Source organism: Rhipicephalus microplus, unplaced genomic scaffold (genome assembly GCF_043290135.1).
Source record: "Rhipicephalus microplus isolate Deutch F79 unplaced genomic scaffold, USDA_Rmic scaffold_409, whole genome shotgun sequence".
NCBI classification, from domain to species: Eukaryota; Metazoa; Arthropoda; class Arachnida; order Ixodida; family Ixodidae; genus Rhipicephalus; species Rhipicephalus microplus.
The window spans coordinates 1-7,500 of NW_027464973.1; the positions used below are offsets into that span (position 1 = coordinate 1).

General features: G+C 60.2%; 1 non-coding gene across 1 annotated transcript; it reads left to right on the plus strand.

Moving 5' to 3' along the window:
• The first annotated feature begins 4,678 nt into the window (after positions 1–4,678).
• LOC142794402 (small subunit ribosomal RNA) lies at positions 4,679–6,493 on the plus strand. The gene has a single exon (XR_012892313.1). It is a non-coding gene; the product is annotated as a small subunit ribosomal RNA (ribosomal RNA).
• The last annotated feature ends 1,007 nt before the right edge of the window (positions 6,494–7,500 follow it).

Below are 7,500 nucleotides of genomic sequence, written 5' to 3' on the forward strand. Positions count from 1 at the left end.
GTTCTCTGCGCCGTGACTGGCAGCACTCCGGCGAAGCGAAACGGGGTCGATTCGAGCACGATATCGGCGTCTTTCGACGTGCTCGCCGGCGACCGTCGCACGAGTACGTCGCACGAGCGCGTCTGCCGGGGCGCCGTTTGCGAAGCCGACGCAAAAGTGGGAACCGCCGCTCGGATGATCGCCGCTTTCGGCAGAGTGAGTGTTGGCACTCCGGGGAAGCGAAACAGCGTGAATGCGCCCACGAAATCGGCGTATTTTGAAGTGCCCGCCGGCGACCGTCGCACGAGTACGGTAAACCGCGTCAGCCGGGGCGTAGTTCGGGACGCCGACGAAAAAGTGGGGAAGCGCAACTCGGATCTTCGCCGTTTTTGCAGGAGTGAGTGGCGGCCCTCCTGCGAGACCAAGAAGCATCGATTCGTGCACGAATTCGGCGCCTTTCGACGTGATCGCCGGCGACCGTCGCTCGAGTAGGGCAAACCGCGTCTGCCGGGGCGGGCTTCGGGACGCCGATGCGAAAGTGGGAAACGCTGCTCGGATGTTCGCCGTTTTTGGCCGAGTGAGTGCTGGCACTCGGGCGAAGCCAAACGGGGCCGATTACGGCACGATATCGGCGTCTTTCGACGTGCCCGGCGGCGACCGTCGCACGAGTACGGTAAACCGCGTCAGCCCGGGCGGAGTTCGGGACGCCGATGCGAAAGTGGAGAACGCCGCTCGGATCTTCGCCGTTTTTGGAGGAGTGAGTGGCGGCACTCCGGAGAAGCCAAGGAGCGCCAATTAGCGCACGATATCGGCGTCTTTCGACGCGCTCGCCGGCGACCGTCGAACGAGTAGGGCAAACCGCGTCTGCCGGGGCGGGGTTTACGACGCCGACGCAAAAGTGGGAACCGCCGCTCGGATGTTGGCCGTTTTTGGCAGAGTGAGTGCTGGCACACCGGCGACGCGAAAGAGCGCGAAAGCGCCCACGAAAGTGGCGTATTTGGACGTGCTTGACGGCGACCGCTGCAGGAGTACGAAAAACCACGTCAGCCGGGGCGAGCGACCCACGGCGGTCTGGGTGCTTATCGCTGCTATTATAGGGGCACCCCGGCAGACGCAGAAAAAAAAAATTTTTTTTCGACCTTCTTTTTTGCTGGTCGAGCTCGGGTAACCCAGGTCGCAATGGGAGCCGCGCACGAAAGCGGCGTCGCGAGACGCGTTCGCGGTCGCTAGTCGCACGAGCTCGGCAACCGCGTCAGCCGGCGCGGAGTTCGGGATGCCGACGGCTAAGTGGGTACCGCTGCTCGGATGTTCGCCGTTTTTGGCCGAGTGAGTGCGGCACTCCGGCGAAGCGAAACGGGGCCGATTCGGGCACGATATCGGCGTATTTCGACGTGCTCGCCGGCGACCGTCGCACGAGTACGGCAAAGCGCGTCTGCCGGGGCGAGGTTTGCGATGCCGACGAAAAAGTGGGAAGCGCCGCTCGGATCTTCGCCGTTTTTGCAGGAGTGAGTGGCGGCCCTCCTGCGAGACCAAGAAGCATCGACTCGCGCACGATATCGGTGTCTTTCGACGTGCCCGCCGGCCACCGCCGCACGAGTACGGCAAACCGCGTATGCCGGGGCGGGGTTGGCGACGCCGACGCAAAAGTGGGAACCGCCACTAGGATGTTCGCCGTTTTTGGCAGAGTGAGTGCTGGCACACCGGCGACGCGAAAGAGCGCGAAAGCGCCCACGAAAGTGGCGTATTTGGACGTGCTTGACGGCGACCGCTGCAGGAGTACGAAAAACCACGTCAGCCGGGGCGAGCGACCCACGGCGGTCTGGGTGCTTATCGCTGCTATTATAGGGGCACCCCGGCAGACGCAGAAAAAAAAAATTTTTTTTCGACCTTCTTTTTTGCTGGTCGAGCTCGGGTAACCCAGGTCGCAATGGGAGCCGCGCACGAAAGCGGCGTCGCGAGACGCGTTCGCGGTCGCTAGTCGCACGAGCTCGGCAACCGCGTCAGCCGGCGCGGAGTTCGGGATGCCGACGGCTAAGTGGGTACCGCTGCTCGGATGTTCGCCGTTTTTGGCCGAGTGAGTGCTGGCACTCCGGCGAAGCGAAACGGGGCCGATTCGGGCACGATATCGGCGTATTTCGACGTGCTCGCCGGCGACCGTCGCACGAGTACGGCAAAGCGCGTCTGCCGGGGCGAGGTTTGCGATGCCGACGAAAAAGTGGGAAGCGCCGCTCGGATCTTCGCCGTTTTTGCAGGAGTGAGTGGCGGCCCTCCTGCGAGACCAAGAAGCATCGACTCGCGCACGATATCGGTGTCTTTCGACGTGCCCGCCGGCCACCGCCGCACGAGTACGGCAAACCGCGTATGCCGGGGCGGGGTTGGCGACGCCGACGCAAAAGTGGGAACCGCCACTAGGATGTTCGCCGTTTTGGCAGAGTGAGTGCTGGCACTCCGGCGAAGCGAAAGAGCGCGAATGCGCCCACGAAAGTGGCGTGTTTGGACGTGCTTGACGACGACCACCGCAGGAAAACGAAAAACCACGTCAGCCGGGGCGAGCGACCCATGGCGGTCTGGGTGCTTATCGCTGCTATTATAGGGGCACCCCGGCAGACGCAAAAAAAAAAAAAATTTTTTTTCGACATTCTTTCTTGCTCGTCGACCTCGGGTGACCCAGGTCGCAGTGGGAGCCGCGCACGAAAGCGGCGTCGCGAGACGGCTTCGCGGTCGCTAGTCGCACGAGCTCGGCAACCGCGTCTGCCGGGGCGGAGTTCGGGACGCCGACGGCTAAGTGGGAACCGCCGCTCGGATGTTCGCCGTTTGTGGCCGAGTGAGTGCTGGCACTCCGGCGAAGCCAAACGGGGCCGATTCCGGCACGATATCGGCGTCTTTCTACGTGCTCGCCGGCGACCGTCGCACGAGTACGGCAAAGTGCGTCTGCCGGGGCGGGGTTTGCGACGCGTACGCAATAGTGAGAACCGTCGCTCGGATGTTCGTCGTCTTTCGCCGAGCCAGTGCTGGCACTCCGGCGAAGCCGAACGGAGCCGATTCGGGCACGATATCGGCGTCTTTCCACGTGCTCGCCGGCGACCGTCGCACGAGTACGGTAAACCGCGTCAGCCGGGGCGGAGTTCGGGACGCCGATGCGAAAGTGGGAAGCGCCGCTCGGATCTTCGCCGTTTTTGGAGGAGTCAGTGGCGGCACTCCGGGTGAAGCCAAGGTGCGCCAATTCGCGCACGATATCGGCGTCTTTCGACGTGCCCGCCGGCCACCGTCGCACGAGTACGGCAAACCTCGTCTGCCGGGGCGGGGTTTGCGACGCCGACGCAAAAGTTGGGAACCGCCGCTCGGATGTTCGCCGTTTTTGGCAGAGTGAGTGCTGGCACTCCGGCGAAGCGAAAGAGCGTGAATGCGCCCACGAAAGTAGCGTATTTGGACGTGCTTGACGGCGACCGCCGCAGGAGTACGAAAAACCACGTCAGCCGGGGCGAGCGACCCACGGCGGTCTGGGTGCTTATCGCTGCTATTATAGGGGCACCCCGGCAGACGCAGAAAGAAAAAAAAAAAAAATGGGGACATGGCGTGCGTCACCGTGCGGCTTCGCAGCGTTGCCGAAGTCGCCGAGCCCTTCGACTGAGCCGAACGGCGGACAGGGAACGTTGGTCGGCCGTTCTAACCTGTCGGTGCCACGCCGAGACGTCGTTAAGGAAAACCGCGTCGTGGGCCTCTACGACGCCGTCGAGTCGTTGTACGTTTGGTGTCCAGCGTGTCGGCGGCGAGTAGCGGACACGTCGTTCACGACTTCGGTCTTTCGCAGTCGACGCGAACTTGCGGAGAGTCGTGGTGCCTCACGTTTTCGGCAGAAACCGCGGCGGAATTTTCCCGTGCGTGCGCGCACGACCTCGGTGCTGTGCCGTCAGCGTAGTGTTGCACAAACTCGTGGCCTACCCAAGGTGCGGTACGTTTGCGGCCGTATCCTCGGTGGGAATTTCGTGAGTAGGGTCGCAAATTCTACGACCTCGGCGGGTTTGAGAGCGACGTAGACTTGTGGCACGCTCAACGTGCCACACGTTTCGGGGCACACCCGCGGTGAAATTTTCTCGAGTACGCTCGTATTAGTGCCCAAGGAGGTCTGGGTACTTATCGCTGCTATTATGTGGGGGTTCTCGTGAGCGGCGTACGCGAAAGCGACCGGGTGTCTGATATGCGGCGGGCTTCGGCCTCGTCAAGCGTGTCCTCGGGTCTGCTCCAGGGGAATCCACGGCAGTCGTCTGCAGCCTCATCCGCTTGATGCGTTAGGGGCTGGTTGTCGGACGGTGCCGTTTTACCACGATATCGAGGTGTGTTCCGTGTCGTCCTCGGGCGATTCAGATGCGAAAGCGCCGAAGACGCGGGCGTGACCCGTCGTCTGGCGGCTTTGCAGTCTCGGCTCCGTTGCTAGTTCCGGCCGGTCCACCGACAGTGCAGCGGGCTTGGGCAACCCGCACGGCGCGACCGAGTCGATGCAACGAAAAAGAGCGAGCATGAACGTGCTTCTTGCCGCACGGCTCCCACTCGTCTTTCGGGAAGGTTGTGCCGTAGCGAGCTCGAACGCCGTCATCTCGGAGTGCAAAATAAGCGTGTTGGGGCGCCTGAAGGTGGCCTCCGCCGCACACAGACTGCGTCCGGCCCGCCGAAGGCGAGGACGGACGCGCAGTCGAACGATTACCTGGTTGATCCTGCCAGTAATCATATGCTTGTCTCAAAGATTAAGCCATGCATGTCTAAGTACATGCCGAAATAAGGCGAAACCGCGAATGGCTCATTAAATCAGTTATGGTTCCTTAGATCGTTTCTTCCTACTTGGATAACTGTGGCAATTCTAGAGCTAATACATGCAGTGAGCCTGGAGCCCTTTGGGTAACGGGTGCTTTTATTAGACCAAGATCGATCGGGTTTCGGCCCGTATTGTGTGGTGACTCTGGATAACTTTGTGCTGATCGCATGGCCACGAGCCGGCGACGTTTCTTTCAAGTGTCTGCCTTATCAACTTTCGATGGTAGGTTACTTGCTTACCATGGTTGTTACGGGTAACGGAGAATCAGGGTTCGATTCCGGAGAGGGAGCCTGAGAAACGGCTACCACATCCAAGGAAGGCAGCAGGCGCGCAAATTACCCACTCCCGGCACGGGGAGGTAGTGACGAAAAATAACAATACGGGACTCTTTTGAGGCCCCGTAATTGAAATGAGTACACTCTAAATCCTTTAACGAGGATCAATTGGAGGGCAAGTCTGGTGCCAGCAGCCGCGGTAATTCCAGCTCCAATAGCGTATACTAAAGCTGCTGCGGTTAAAAAGCTCGTAGTTGGATCTCAGTTCCAGACGAGTAGTGCATCTACCCGATGCGACGGCTCGGACTGAACATCATGCCGGTTCTTTCTTGGTGCACTTCATTGTGTGCCTCGAGATGGCCGGTGCTTTTACTTTGAAAAAATTAGAGTGCTCAACGCAGGCGAGTCGCCTGAATAAACTTGCATGGAATAATAGAACAAGACCTCGTTTCTGTTCTGTTGGTTTTTGGAATACGAGGTAATGATTAAGAGGGACGGACGGGGGCATTCGTATTGCGGCGCTAGAGGTGAAATTCTTGGACCGTCGCAAGACGAACTACTGCGAAAGCATTTGCCAAGAATGTTTTCATTGATCAAGAACGAAAGTCAGAGGTTCGAAGGCGATCAGATACCGCCCTAGTTCTGACCATAAACGATGCCAACCAGCGATCCGCCTGAGTTACTCAAATGACTCGGCGGGCAGCTTCCGGGAAACCAAAGTATTTGGGTTCCGGGGGAAGTATGGTTGCAAAGCTGAAACTTAAAGGAATTGACGGAAGGGCACCACCAGGAGTGGAGCCTGCGGCTTAATTTGACTCAACACGGGAAAACTTACCCGGCCCGGACACTGGGAGGATTGACAGATTGAGAGCTCTTTCTTGATTCGGTGGATGGTGGTGCATGGCCGTTCTTAGTTGGTGGAGCGATTTGTCTGGTTAATTCCGATAACGAACGAGACTCTAGCCTATTAAATAGGTGCGGGGTTCCCAGCACCTTACAACCTTCTTAGAGGGACAAGCGGCTCCTAGCCGCACGAAACAGAGCAATAACAGGTCTGTGATGCCCTTAGATGTCCGGGGCCGCACGCGCGCTACACTGAAGGAAGCAGCGTGTCTTTATCCCTGTCTGAAAAGACTGGGTAACCCGTGGAACTTCTTTCGTGATTGGGATAGGGGCTTGCAATTGTTCCCCTTGAACGAGGAATTCCCAGTAAGCGCGAGTCATAAGCTCGCGTTGATTACGTCCCTGCCCTTTGTACACACCGCCCGTCGCTACTACCGATTGAATGATTTAGTGAGGTCTTCGGACCGATGTCCGGCGCGGCCTTTCGGTTGCGCCGGTCTGTTGGAAAGATGACCAAACTTGATCATTTAGAGGAAGTAAAAGTCGTAACAAGGTTTCCGTAGGTGAACCTGCGGAAGGATCATTAACGGATTGTGAAGGGTGAGCGCCTCAGCTGCGTCTGCGCCCGACACTTTCTGCCGCTGACCCCGTTTGGACGCGGGGTCGGCTTTTCCCCACGGGGCTGCCTGAATGTGGAGCGGCACCCCGTGACAAATTGTTGCGCCCAGCGGACGCCAACACCGCGACCTTGGACGGTCGGCCAGGTGGCGGACGCGGGTACAAACGGCGCAACGCACTCATAGGTCGGCTTTCGACCCGCCACTGCACCGTGGCTCGAAGCGCTCGAAATGCGCGACCCGACCGCTGCGGGACCGCCTAGTACTGTAAACAGGAGCGGCGGAGCGCGAACGGCGAGTCGTGGTTACGTCGGTAGAAGGCGAGGCTGCGCGTTCCCGAAACGCCAGCCGAGTGCCCTCCCGACCGTTCGAGCGTGCAAGAACGAGACCCGACAATCGCGCGGCGACTGCCAAGTACGAGAGGAACGGCACAAGCGTCGGCGGTCGGTCAAGGAACTGGCGATGTGACGGGTCCGCTGTGCACCAGTGCATACCGTCCCGCCGTCCGCGGCAAGCGCCTCCGCGTCCTCGGGTGACGGAGGCTGCCGGTCGGTTCTTGCAGGCGAGGGATCTCGCTGGCACCGGTTCGCGTTGACGCGCGGCCGGTCATGGCACGGCGATGCGACGGCCGAGGTGCGCAGTACTCGATGGAGGAACCGCACGCTCCGATGACCGTCCCGCCCTCCGCGGCGTATGCGTACCGACCGTAATGGTTGCAGCAGCGCCGGCCGGCTTTTGAATTCGCCACACGAAACACGGTGCGAGATCGCGGTTAGGGGAGCGTCGACGTTGCCAGGCGTTTTGCTTGCTGCCGAGGGAAAGGCGGCACGGCCACGTCGCGCTCGTCGCGATTAGCGGGTCTGCGCGCTTTGGGAAGGTGCCGCAACGACTTGCCGAAAGAGGAAGCACGGAAGAACGAGGGACTTGGACGTCCCGACAATTGAACGCACTTGCGGCCAGGCCCTTGCTGGCTTCG